This window comes from Phlebotomus argentipes, unplaced genomic scaffold (genome assembly GCF_947086385.1).
Source record: "Phlebotomus argentipes unplaced genomic scaffold, Phlebotomus argentipes genome assembly contig_51, whole genome shotgun sequence".
NCBI lineage: Eukaryota > Metazoa > Arthropoda > Insecta > Diptera > Psychodidae > Phlebotomus > Phlebotomus argentipes.
The window spans coordinates 208,367-222,801 of NW_026776191.1; the positions used below are offsets into that span (position 1 = coordinate 208,367).

At 30.0% G+C, this 14,435-nt stretch overlaps 1 protein-coding gene across 1 annotated transcript in view; it reads right to left on the minus strand.

Moving 5' to 3' along the window:
• LOC132264416 (ras-related protein Rap-2a) overlaps window positions 1–14,435 on the minus strand; it is a 122,473-nt gene that overhangs the window by 64,533 nt on the left and 43,505 nt on the right. The gene's annotated exons all lie outside the window — the stretch shown is intronic.

Below are 14,435 nucleotides of genomic sequence, written 5' to 3' on the forward strand. Positions count from 1 at the left end.
TTTTTTTTTATTCAGAATTTGATTATTTTCAATTTTACTTGTGAAAAAAATCCTTTTTTTTATTTTTAAATCAAAATTAGATTTTTTTCTTCAATTTTTACTTGTGAAAAAAAATCATTTTTTTATTTTTTTATTCAGAATTTGATTATTTTTCAATTTTACTTGTGAAAAAAATCCTTTTTTTAATTTTTAAATCAAAATTAGATTTTTTTCTTCAATTTTTACTTGTGAAAAAAAATTATTTTTTATTTTTTTATTCAGAATTTGATTATTTTTCAATTTTACTTGTGAAAAAAATCCTTTTTTTAATTTTTAAATCAAAATTAGATTTTTTTCTTCAATTTTTACTTGTGTAAAAAAATTATTTTTTATTTTTTTATTCAGAATTTGATTATTTTTCAATTTTACTTGTGAAAAAAATCCTTTTTTTAATTTTTAAATCAAAATTAGATTTTTTTCTTCAATTTTTACTTGTGAAAAAAAATTATTTTTTATTTTTTTATTCAGAATTTGATTATTTTTCAATTTTACTTGTGAAAAAAATCCTTTTTTTAATTTTTAAATCAAAATTAGATTTTTTTCTTCAATTTTTACTTGTGAAAAAAAATTATTTTTTATTTTTTTATTCAGAATTTGATTATTTTTCAATTTTACTTGTGAAAAAAATCCTTTTTTTAATTTTTAAATCAAAATTAGATTTTTTTCTTCAATTTTTACTTGTGAAAAAAAATTATTTTTTATTTTTTTATTCAGAATTTGATTATTTTTCAATTTTACTTGTGAAAAAAATCCTTTTTTTAATTTTTAAATCAAAATTAGATTTTTTTCTTCAATTTTTACTTGTGAAAAAAAATTATTTTTTATTTTTTTATTCAGAATTTGATTATTTTTCAATTTTTCTTCGGAAAATAGACATTTTTTCTATTATTTTACTCAATAATTGGATTATTTGATTAGAGAAGATTAAGTTTCCTCAAAAGTCGCCTTGTGATTTGCCCCTTGGATTCTTTTTTACGATTGTTTCTTAAGATAAAAATCTCAAAATCTCTTTTGCAGGAAGAACAAATAAACAGTTTTTCAAAAATACACAAGAAGAAAACTCCGATAAATCGTCTTTTCATAGTTTTCCATTCACCCGTCGATATTTGAGAGTGTATTTTTTGGCCATCAATTTGGCGGCTCTTCGCCACACATTGTTTTTCTCAACTATCACATGGCTTTGATAATGGGGATAAAGTGGGCATGAAATTGGCCATGTTTCTATTGATCGCGCGAACTTCTTTCAATGGAAATAACCTTGCTGGAATTCTCCTCGATTGCATGCAAAATGTGTCTGCTTTTTTCTTCTTCTTCTTCGCTCATATCTCTTATGCCGCCGCCTTTCCTGTTGCAATTTTTCCACCTTCTTCGCGCCATTTCTTTCACACACAAAAACACACAGCAATGTTGGTGTGATATGATGAATAAATTTGCAAGTGGAATGGCGTCCAAAGGGGGAGATAATATGGCTAAAATCTGTACAATACTTCCAAATTTGCCTCACACTTCTAGAATATGAAATTTTTAGACTGTTTCCACATTAATTGACTTAATTATCGAATAAATTTCTGCAAAAATCGACTTTAAATAACTTTTTCGGGTATTTTTTCAACCATAACCTCAAAATTAAGAGTCAAAATTGTCCAAAAAGTGTTCTAAATGACTATTTTTGAGGTTATGTTCAATCTTAGCACAATTTGAAGCTTTTCTTGACATCAAATGAGTCCAATTCAAGGCAAAATTTATTTTATATTGAGTTTTCATCCGATATTTGTGTAAAAATTCACTTAAAACCGCTTTTTTGGGTGTATTTTCCAACCATAACCTCAAAATATCACTAAAAGATCATCAAAAGACTCAGTTTGGGAGCTTTCTTTTTATGTAAGCTGACAAAAACGTTCTTTTTAGCTCAAATTCCTTTTCTTCTCCTGAACACAGATCAGGCTAACGTCAGCACAATCTTCCTTCTTATCGACATTTCTATGTCCCGATAAGAAGATGTGGAGGGCCTCGAATGTTTTCAGCTTTTTGCTGCTGTAGAAGCTTTCTAGATCACAAAATTATCTCTTATGCTTTGTCAATTAACTGAAAATGGCTGATTCAGAGTCAAAATAGCCTGGAAAAATTCCTAAATAGACTTTTTTCAAGTCTAAATGACTATTTTTGAGGTTATGTTTAATTTTAACACTATTTACAGTGTTTTCTGGCATCAGAAGAGTCCAATTCAATGGGAAAATAAAGTTTGTATTAAGTTTTCATTTGATATTTCTGTTAGAAACCACTTAAAAACCGCTTTTTTGTGTGTCTTTTGCAACCATAACCTCAAAATATCACTAAGAAATCCTCAAAAACTCCGTTTTGAAGCTTTCTAAAGCACAAAATAATCTGTTATGATTCATCAATGATCCCAAAACTGCTGATTCATAGTCAAAATTGTCCAGAAAATTGTCCAAATAACTATTTTTGAGGTTATGTTCAATCTTAGCACAATTTGTAGTGTTTTTTGGCATCAAAAGATCGGAAAAATCACTGTTAATTGCTTGTAAAAGATTTATTCTACCAAAAACTAGCAGGATTCATGTGCTAGAATGCGAATTATTTACTAAATCTGTGAACAAGGGGGAAATAATATGGCTAAAATCTGTAACAATTCTTCTGCAGAATCTTCAACACTTCCAGACACTTCTTCTGAACGTTTTTAAATGCATTTTCTATCGCTTTTTAGACTTCTTCAACTGTTTCTTACACAAAAATTCTAACTTTTATCACAATTTAATCAAAGTTTTTCCTTTAGAAAATGCTTTAGAAAATTCTGACCAAATTCTTAGCATATGAATTGGACTTAAAAAATCCTTTTTGAGCTAATTTAGATCTTTATAAACCCTGGAAATGAGTAAATATTGTGAATTTCTGAATATTTCCACTAGATAAATAAAAAAAAAACATTCTTTTGGACTGAAATTCAAATTTTTGAGGTTATGAATGATTTTTAAGCTTTTTCTCAATTAATATAGCGTTATTTTGATCAAAACAGTTCAATTCTGCGGAGAAAAAGAGAAATAATTCCAGCTTAAGCAGAATTTTGATGATTTTGAAGCTTTTAAATCGATAGAATCTGTTTTAAATCAATCACATAACCTAGAAAAAGCAATAAAAATTGTTTAATCTAAGTAGAATTGTATAGAAAATGTCTGAATTTATTGAAACTGAAGCTTTTTCTCGGCAAATATTCCGAATATTTGAACACTTTTAATTCTTAACACTTCCACAAAAGCTGTACACCACTTTCGACCGCAATATTTGCCCCTTGATCGCGTGGATCGATGAGGCAACTTCAACCGATTCAGCATTATATATTCGAAATAAAAGATGCCGCAGATTTTAAAATATCTGCGCGACATTCCAAATCAAATCCAATTTATATTGCAATCAATCCCATAAATGGCCATTCATTGATGGCATATTAGCTAAAATTTCTCTCATCTCAAGTTCCATTTTCCTTTTGTGGTCAAATCAACCCAACAAACACTTCATCACCCATTAACTAATCATCCCATAATCATCGCGATCGTCACAAACACAAGATTGCGCACGGAGATTTCTTGCAAAGTGCGCGCGAGCCAAAATGTCTGCAGAGAAGTTGAACTTCTGCTTTTGGACATCATCGTCATCATCATCGTCATCATTGGCCAAGGGGGCAATCATTTGCGATTTAAGGCCATTAACTTTGTGAATATTCAATAAATTCTCGATTATTTCGGGATTTTTATTAAAATTTTGCTTATTTTATACAAATTTCAATCATTTTTTGATTTTTTCGTGATTTTAATTTAGATTTAAATTTTTTTTCATAAAAATTTTAATAATTTTTTGGTTTTTATTTGAATTTAAACGTTTTTTTTGTAAAAATTTGAATAATTTCTTAATTATTTTGTGATTTTTATTTAAATTTAAATTTTTTTCACAAAAATTTCAATCATTTTTTGATTTTTAATTGAATTTAAATTTTTTTTTCTTAAAAATTTGAATAATTTCTTGATTATTTTGTGATTTTTATTCACATTTAAATTTTTTTCATAAAAATTCGAATAATTTTTTGATTATTTTGTGATTTTTACTTGAATTTAAATTTTTTTCATAAAAATTTCTGTCATTTTTTGATTTTTATTTAAATTTAAAATTGGTTTTTCATAGAAATTTGAATTATTTCTTAATTATTTCGTGATTTTTATTTACATTTAAATTTTTTCACAAAAATTTCAATCATTTTTTGATTTTGAATTGAATTTAAATAATTTTTCATAAAAATTCGAATAATTTCTTGATTTTTTCGTGATTTTTACTTGAATTTAAATTTTTTTTGCAAAAATTTCAATCATTTCTTGGTTATTTTGTGATTTTTAATAAGTTAAAATTTTTTTTTCAATCAAATTTCAATCATTTTTTGATTATTTCGTGATTTTTATTTGAATTTAATTTTTTTTCATAAAAATTTCAATAACTTTTTGATTTTTATTTGAATTTCAACGTTTTTTGTAAAAATTTCAATAATTTTCTAAGATAATTTCGTGATTTTTGTTTAGTTTAAATTTTTTTTCATAAAAATTTCAATAACTTTTTGATTTTTATTTTGATTAAAAGTTTTTTGTAAAAATTTCAATCATTTCTAAAATTATTTTGTGATTTTTACTTGAATTTAAATTTTTTTTGCAAAAATTTCAATCATTTCTTGGTTATTTTGTGATTTTTGATAAGTTAAAAATTTTTATTCATACAAATTTCAATAATTTTTGATTTTTCGTGATTTTTATTTGATTTAAATTTTTTTCATAAAAATTCCAATAACTTTTTGATTTTTATTTGAATTTACACGTTTTTTGTAAAAATTTCAATCATTTTTTGATTATTTCGTGATTTTTATTTGAATTTGAATTTTTTTTCATAAAAATTTCAATAAATTATAGATTTGTTGTTATTTTAGTAAAATTTTGATTATTTTATTTTATTCAAAATTTCTTCATTTGGAATTTTACTCGGAAAATTATTCATTTTTTGATTTTTTTCATTAAAATAATTAAATATTTGATTAAATTTCCTTCAAAAATCGCCTTATTATTTGCCCCTTGGCATATTTCTGCAAATAACACAGCAAAAAAAAACAACGCACTTCGTCGACTTTTGACGACAGTTTGAGAATTCGACATTCAATTGCTCAATTCATCTATCAAAGCATCAAAGCGCGAAAGACACTGAAATATATATTCAATTGAAAATAAACCATTCGAAAGAGAACCTCAAAGAGAGCGTAATTTGTGTTGGCGGCAAATCTTTCCTCTCACCAATAAAAACAAAATAAACAGCCATCAACATAAATAGCATTTTGTCCATGAGAATATTGCACTTTTGCCACACAGAGAACTTTGTGACAAAAGGAGGAAATAAATTGTGACTGAAAGCTCAAAAGAGCAGAATTATTAGCTTAAATATGCTCAATTTTTAGCAGTTGTTTAGAGCAAAGTGCTAAAGTATTGAACTGGAATTTTATATGCCTAGATAAGCTAAATTCAATGCTTTTTCTTGCTCAATTCCAACAGCAACAAATGAGTTTCATGTCACAATTTATTCAATTAGCTTTCAAGTGTCTTTCTCGCGAAGTATATTTTAAAATGTCACGTATTGGAATAATGTGACATTTCAGCGAACACAAAATGCTGATTTTTGAGTAATTTTCTGCTAAAATTTTAGCCATTTGGTTGATGCCACTAATGATGAGTAATTTTCCCCTTTCTTGGCAAATTGACCAGCAGAATGTCTTAAGATTAATTCAGGAGAATTAATTGCATTCGCAGGAAATTTGATGAACTTTCAATTGCATGAGGAAAATCAGCATTTAAATCAGTTTTCTTCCATTATTTATTGACTTTGCGATGTAATTTTACTGTTTTTCGACTTAATCGACGTGATTTGAATAAATAAAAAGCTTTGAATCGCTTTTTAAAGACATTTTTCTGTTCATAACCTCAAAAAATGTCAATTATTGGTTTCAAAGAAATTCTCAAACGTCAAAATTCTATTATAATCTCAAAATTTGGTATTTTTAATGGAAAAATTGTGGGAAAAGTTTGTAAAATTAATATTTTTCAAGTTTCAAACCCATTTTTGAGGTTATGTTGCACAATAAAAGCCCTAAATGTGTTCTTTATGACTGGAAAATGTTCAATTCTGCCACAGAAGAGAAATATTTCCTAATTCGGTGTATGAATTGATATTTTTGAGGTTATTTATTGACAGAATTTCTCTTAAAATTAGTCACATAACCTAGAAAATCATAGAAATCGAGATAATATCATAAAATTAAACATCATTTGGATTTAAAAACATGTTTCAAAACCTTTAAATACGTTTATATCAACCTGTTGTGCTTTTCCAACAAGTTTAACGACCTTTAAAGTGATATTTTTAGGTTAGGACGCAATATTTTTGGGGTTATGTTGAATTTAAAAGGATTTTTTGTACACTTGAAGTTTCAAAATGGCAGTTTTCATTGAGTTGCAAGCGTTAGAATGAATTAGAATTGCTATTTTGCCGTTTCAATTCAAACACTTTCTTATTATAACATGTTTTGCCGAAGTGTCAATAGTTGAGCTTGAAATAGTTGATTTTTGTGCTATTTTCTGCTCAAATTTTAGCCATTTGCTTGATGCACTAGCGAATGTAGCGGCGACCAATGAAAGTATTGATTTAGCACTTAAATACATAGATGTCGCTTCGTGTAAAACTGTTTTATTTCAATGATATACTTCGTGATGACAACACACAAGTGAATTATATAAATAGCGCCATGAAAATAACCTCAAAATTGAGAAATTTACATTTTTTCAGGACTCTTAAAGCACAAATATGATACAAAAAACGTGATTAAGGGAAGTCCTTGTACTTCCTGTTTTCCTGCTATGTTTTTTATCAGAAGCAAACTCAAAATTGAGCACAATATTTAGCGGAAAAGGAGCAGAAAAATTCGGAACATTTTTGAAAATTGCTTAGAAAAATTAGCTAATCATAGCAGTAAAATAAGCTTTAAAATGTGCTGTAAATTGATGTATTTTTAACTTAGCTTAGCACTTTTTGTTCGAGTGCTGCTCAAATTTTAGCACTTTTTAGCTAAATAACCTGCTTTTTTTAGCCGTGTGAGGACTTTAGCTAATCTGCGTTGGCATCGCTAATGTACTCACTAGAAAGCTAAGATATTAGCATAATGAAGCAAAGAATTTTGCTTTTTTAATCTCAATTTGAAGCAAAAAAACATTCAAGATCAGAAAACACTTGTAAATCTTCTCGTTAAACACTTCTGGTCATAATATCTCCTCCTTGATTGTGATTATTGGCAAGTGAGAGAGAAGAAAAATGTTGACTTTTTCAACACCTGACATAATTCAGGTGAGTTCCATTGGATTTTATCGATCAGTGTGTGGGTTTGAGAATTCTGTCGATCTTTTTGCCTCTTTCTGTCCACCTTTTTTCGTGCCATTTGAAGGTGTCGTAATTGATGTCATGTCCGACAGAAGCACGTCAAAACATGCTTCAAATTCCCCCCAAAAAAGAAAAGAAGAATCATCTCAAGGCGGAGATACTATGGCCAGACTGTGTACACCACTTCCTGACGACATCCAGGACTTTATAGATCTTTTCAATCGCCTTAAGTTATCAAAAACCTCAAATTTAGGTGTTCTTGACCTTAAAAACACTCAAATTTACTTGAATGACACTGAAAAAAACTTTATGCACATAACCTAAAAAATATCTTTAGATATTTCAAAAGAATCCTAGAAAGAAACTTATTTAGAACCTCTTAAAGGCATTGATTGAAGGAAAATTTACAATTTTAGACTGGAAAATCAATCAAAAACCTGTTAAAATACACAATTTTTATATTGTGAAATAATATTTTGAGGTTATGATTGAATTTTTGTGCAATTAACACAGTTTTGCATTGAAAACTTGTGATTTTCATCGTTTATTGTACCAAAAATGCAAATTTAACCAGATTAGATGCATAATTAAATGATTTTAGAAGTTATTCGATCTGGAGAAGTGTTTTGACACAGTCTGACATGGATGTGGTGGTCTTTAAGATGCTCAAGAACAAACTTCCTCTCTATCTCGCTAAGATCATCAGAGCCTTTCTCAAAAATACAACACCAAGTCAAATCTCATGATTATCACGAAACACTATGCCGGATTCCTCCAGGACATCCCAAGGAACAATACAATATTTCGGAAATTGGACAAACACTGGACTTGTCCGTTAGGATTCCGGCAGGAAGATCCGGTGAAAATCCGTCGTTTTGTGTCCTTTTAGCCCTTCCCGGATGTTTGATGGATTTTCCCTGCGGATTCCTGCAGGAAAATCCAATGAAAATCCATAGAAAGTTAGTCTATAAGAGGTCTCTTATACGAACTTAAGAGGTCAGGAAAAGTAGTGGACGTTCCGGCAAGAATCCGGCAGGAATATCCATTGGATTTCTGTGGACGGTTTCCAGTATTTTTGTAGGAACTCAGATTGAGGAATCCAGCAGGATTGTCCAGTATGAATCCAGCGGGATTCCATTCGGACGGTTTTTAATGGGTGATCTTCCTCTGTTAGATTAGATTAGATTAGATTAAAGAGGGGGGTGGTGCAAGAGGTCTTGCTCCACGGCATCCAGGCCATCTGACGGGCCCTTTATGCATCCCCGATACAAAATAACATCTTCTACACAAGGCAAGGATGATTAAGGCAGCCAGTCTTCCGAATGAAGTTCAGCAGACTAGCTAGCTTTAGCCTCGATAGGTCACTTTCCAAGAGTAATGGTTTTCCTAAAAGGATTCTTCTGACATTCACAAATCGAGGGCAGTCGCACACAAGGTGTTTGACCGTCTCCTCCGCTTCATCACAGCCTCTGCAGGATGTCGTGGCAATTAACGCCTAATCTACTGAGATGTTTGTTGAGACAGTGCCCAGTTAGCAGGTTGGCAAGCGTCCGGGATCTCCATCTGCTGCCACCGACTATGAACTCCGTCCTATTCTTATCATGGCCGACCATAAACAGTTTAGACACGCGACAGTTGTCTGACGTGGTCCAATCTGCTTGGTGTTCTTCAGAAAAGTGCCCGTGTAAGATCTGTCTCTTCAGTGATAAAGAGACAGCAGGCTCGGGACCAATGAAGTCAGACCTAGTTCCAGCAACAGCGAGACGGTCTGCTTCTTCGTTTCCCTCAATACCCCGATGACCGGGTACCCAGTGGAGGCTAGCGCCACTGGAGAGTGACAGGTTAGACAATAATTCTCTGCATTCCGAGACCAGGGCCGAGTGCGACCTTCCTCTGTTAAATATCTTGGAGTCACATTTGGACAGGTGTTTGACTTGGAAACTGCACTGCGATGAAATTGCTGTCAAAGCAACAAAATTCATCGGGATTCTTTATCCACAAATCAATAGAAAATCTGGCTTAAATCCCAGAGAGTTTTTTGTTAGAGAAGATTTTTGTCATCAGAGTTTTTTCTTCTACTTCCAACTCAGCTGTACACCACTTTTCACCATAATATCTTCCCCTTGAATCATTTAATTGACATATATTTTAACTCGTGAGACCATCAATCATTCTGTGATTGATGCAATATCAATTGATAAATTGGAGAATCTCAAGAAATACATCCTCAACGACTCTCTCTCTCTCTCTCTCTCTTCGTCAAACCCACTCAATCACAATCAGCGCAAGAAATCAGAGATCCTCTCGCTGAATCGCCACCCACATTCCTAGGAAGACACGAAAGCGCGTCTTCAGCAAGGTCGTGAGCTGTTGAAATTCACTTTCAGCTTTAACAAAACAACAATTTGCATTTCTGCACACACACAGAAAACACACACGAAACGTCAAATAATTAGCAAACAACAATAAATTAATTGGTAATTGTTCGTGATTTCACATTTGCAGTGGAATTAATTAAGAAATAAGTGTGTGAGTCTCTCTCTGTTTAACTTCCAACCATTTCATACTTCCGGCCAATGTTGAATCAAGCATTAACAAGTTGAACACAGTGGAGAAAAAGCGTCTTTTGCTTGCTGATTAATTAATTTCAGTTGACTGAATAATTTCAATAATTTGGGGGTTGCAGAGGATGAATTTCTCAGCTTTCAAGGGGCTAAAATATGGCTAAAAATCAGTGAAACACTTCCTTAACTCCTTCAGAATTGTAAAACAAAAAATGTTTTTAGGCTTCTTAAGGGGATTTTAAAGGGAAAATTCCAGGAAAATTATGCAATTATCCAGCCAAAAATAAACAGAGTAAAAATGATTATTTTGACAGCGCTTCATAATCAGAAAATTATTGATATTTTTGCAAAAATTCTGTTAAAATTTATTTGATAATTATTTTGGTGAAAAATTGCTTTGAAAAAAAATTTCTTTCTGTATTTCTTTATTTAAATAACATTGAGAATCTTCTAAAACTGTTTCGAATGATTAAGACAAGTGAAAATTCTCTCATAATCCCAAAATTTGTCGAGAAAACTCTTTTAATGAACATTTTTCAGATTTTAATCATTTTTATTTTGAGGTTTTATATTTTACTTTATCACATTTTGCAGTGTTTCTTGGCATGAAACAATTCAAAAATCGCGATCTTTATTGGGTGCAAATGCCTGATTGTTTCACTAAATCTTGCTTAACTACTCGTCACATAACCTAGAAAATCAATATAAGGAAATTATTAATCAAATTTTGATTATTTCATACAAAATTTTGATAATTTTTTTGATTTTTTACAGAATATTTGATTATTTTTTTTTCATATTTTGATTAATTTCTGAATATTTTATTAAAAATTCGATTATTTAATACAAAAATTTTTGATATTTTTAAATTATTTTCTGAATATTTTATTAAAATTCGATTATTTAATACAAAAATTTTGATTATTTTTAAATTATTTGTGATTTTAATTCAAATTTTGAATATTTTTCAATTTTACTTGAGAAAAAAGTCATTTTTTTTTAATTATTCAGTTCAGAATTTGATTATTTTGATTTTTTTTTGTTATTTTACTTTCGAAAATAATAATTTTTTTTTTATTATCTTATTTGCGAATTTGATTTTGTTTTTGCAATTTTACTTTAGGAAATATTAATTTTTTTGGTTATTATTTTATGCAATATTTGATTATTTTGCAATTTTTTTTTTTGTTGGAAAACATTCTTTTTTCTGATTATTTTATTCAAAATTTGTGTTTTTTTTCTTTTAACTTTACTTTGGAAAAGAATCATTTTTGGATCATTTTTGTTGTTGAATTTGATTATTTTTCTATTATTTGATTAAGTTTCCCCAGTGTTGTCTTCGAAACGATCCGAATAAGTTTTCTTTCAAGGTTTCTTTAAAATATCCCAAGGTGATTTTTAGGTTATGTTACCAAAATTCATCCGAAAAAGCGACTTAAAAATTGAATCACATCAAAATATGCACTGGAAACTTTTCCTGGAAGAAACTGAGCAAACACCGCAATAAATAGCAAAATTTGCTTTAATACTTAATCTTCAATCGTATATTTACGGTTTTACGGAAGGTTTGAAGTTCAAAATGTTTCTGACAGTGGAAAAACTTCGTAATTTTTGCAAAATCGGAAATCTGTAAAAATGCTAAAACCGTAAAGAGTCCTTAATTCGTTCAGTATTAATAAGTTCTTCTTAAAGTTTACCACAATTTCTCAATTTATACTCAAAAATATACATTTTTCTTACAAAATCTGTTCCCAATTCTTTTATTTAATGCAGATTTATATAATAATAATAATAATAATAATAATAATAATAATAATAATAATAATAATAATAATAATAATAAAATTTATTCTCCTCCTTCACGATTGCGGCTGCCGCCGACTTCACAGTCGACCTCTCTTTAAGTATTTGCTCTTTAGTCACTCAGAATGTATTTCTTGTGCAAAATTCTTTCATAAAAAATGATCAACAAACTGATTCTGTTAATATTTTAGTTTATGAGATAAAATATTTATGAAAAATTTTATTTTCCTTTTTTGATATTCTCATTTTATTCATTTATTCTTCATAATTCACTCAAAATTTTTTAATAAAAAATTACGCAATCAACTGGAAAATTTTAGAAGAAAAATTAGAAGAACTTTTGAAGTTTTTGTTAAGAACACTAAGATGGCGATGGCAGCAAATGAGGTCGTAATAAATGTACTTGTTATTGAGTCAATAAACGTAATGTAATGCACCCGTCGAATTGTAATCACACATTTCATAAACACCCAGAGAAACACCATCAATATTTGCCATCATAACTTCTTCTTCTTATTCTTCTTCTTCGGTGAGAGAGAAGAGAACAATTTTCGCTTTTCATTGAGCCCCACACTCAGCGAAAAATATGTTATGGTGCAATTAACTACGTCGTGATAACGCCGTAATACATTATAAATGTTACGAAGTTTACGAAAAATCAACTACGGCGTTCAAAAGCTTCGCGAAAACGCAATAAAATTGTGAGAAATCAACTACGCTCGTAGTTGAATACTACAATGGGTGCATTATAACGTTGTAGGCAACCAAACATCATGAAATCAACTACGCCGTGGTTAATATCATAACATTTTTATGCCGTAATTCTTTTTTCAGACTAAAGAAAATCAACTACGCTCGTTATGCATATTACAACGGGCGTAATAAAGACATAATTCAAAGCTTCGACTCCGAAAAATCAACTACGCGTTATAAATTCGATTACGCGTTATGCTATTTATTACGTTTTGGTCGGGAAACCAATCTGTGATAGAACAGAGTGGATTAGATCTCTGCCCTTCTTCCACTGGGCTTCCTGCTGACCAACGACTCACTGACATGTAAGAACGGAAGTGTAAAGTTATCTGGCGAGAAAGACCAATTTTTCGTGTCGCCAGATTCGCACTTCACACGTCCACGTTGTCGGCAGCTTCTTCGATCCACCTCGCGTCAACGACGATGACTGATGGCTTGAAATTGCTTTAATAAAAGCAGATTTTCTCACACAACAAAATGCACGATGTTTCTTTTTGCTTTTTAATGAATCCAAGAGAGTGAATTGACAGAGTTTCGGAGCCAACTTCATGTTGCTAACGAAAGACTATTCGGCAAAAATGATTTTAAAAGAAACGACCAATTTGGCCATGGAGAATCTCTCCACGTTTCATTCTTTATCGCGGAAAAATCACGTTATGACATTTACAACGCCATTGCGCATAGTAAATAGTTACTTTACTTTCATATTTTATAACGCGTAATCGTATTTATAACGCGTAGTTGATTTTCTGCGGCTGGAAAAGCTTATCCTGGCGCTTTATTATTAGTAGTATTAGTATTTATAACGCGTAGTTGAAAGCTTGGTCAAAAGCCACGTTCAGTGTTGTGCCTTTACATGGTAAAAAATACCTCTTTACATTTCACACGTAAAGAATGTGTAAAAAATGTAAAATGTTAAGTAAAATGTAAAAATTCTTTTCTGAAGTTTAAAAAAAACTACTGAAACGTCCCGTGGAATTGCAATGAAAATACTTTTTGTCAAATACGCCGAGAAGTCGCAAAATTGTAAAGAAACAGTGAAAAACTCAGGAAAATCTGCAAATTGTTGGCATAAATTGAGTAAGGTAAAGTTAATAATTCAAGAACTGATGTTCCAATACATTTGTTTGATGGAATATTGAAGTTTTTTCTCTTATTTTACAAGCTATTTTTCGTGAATTTTTTGATCTTAATAACAACAATTGCACAAAAAACACCCAAAAAATCATGTAAAATAGCTAAAAAGTCGAGATATTGGCATTTTTTCTCTTTTCTTTTAACATCCAAGTATTATCATCATCTAAATGAGTGCGTAAAGAGCAAAATCTACCTTCTTTCAATTTTTTCAACATAAAAGTTATTTCGTTTCGGAGATATTTGAGAAAATGTGGTCAAAAAACCGGCGATTTTTTACCAACTGCTTCACAAAAGATCATTTTTGACCAACAAGAAGTGCTCTAAAATACCCACAATGTTTCACAAAGTAGTAAATAATTTCAATATCTGTCATTTGAGTCTAATTTGGGGGAAATCCGTTGGAAATTGGGCGAGATTTGAGCACAAAAGTGCAGAAAAGTGGGAAAAAATAGGGGAAAATAGGCTCAAAAAGGACGAACTTCTGAAGGAATCAGAGAAATCCACACTTCAAAAAAAAAACAGGGCAGAAAAAGTATGATTTCTGTTGCCTAGTGTTATTAACGAATGTTCGATTTGAAAAATTCAGCACAATTTTCATATTTTACATTTTTTCTTTACGTGTAAAAAAAATTGTGTGTAAAGAAAACATATTTTACCATGTAAAGAATT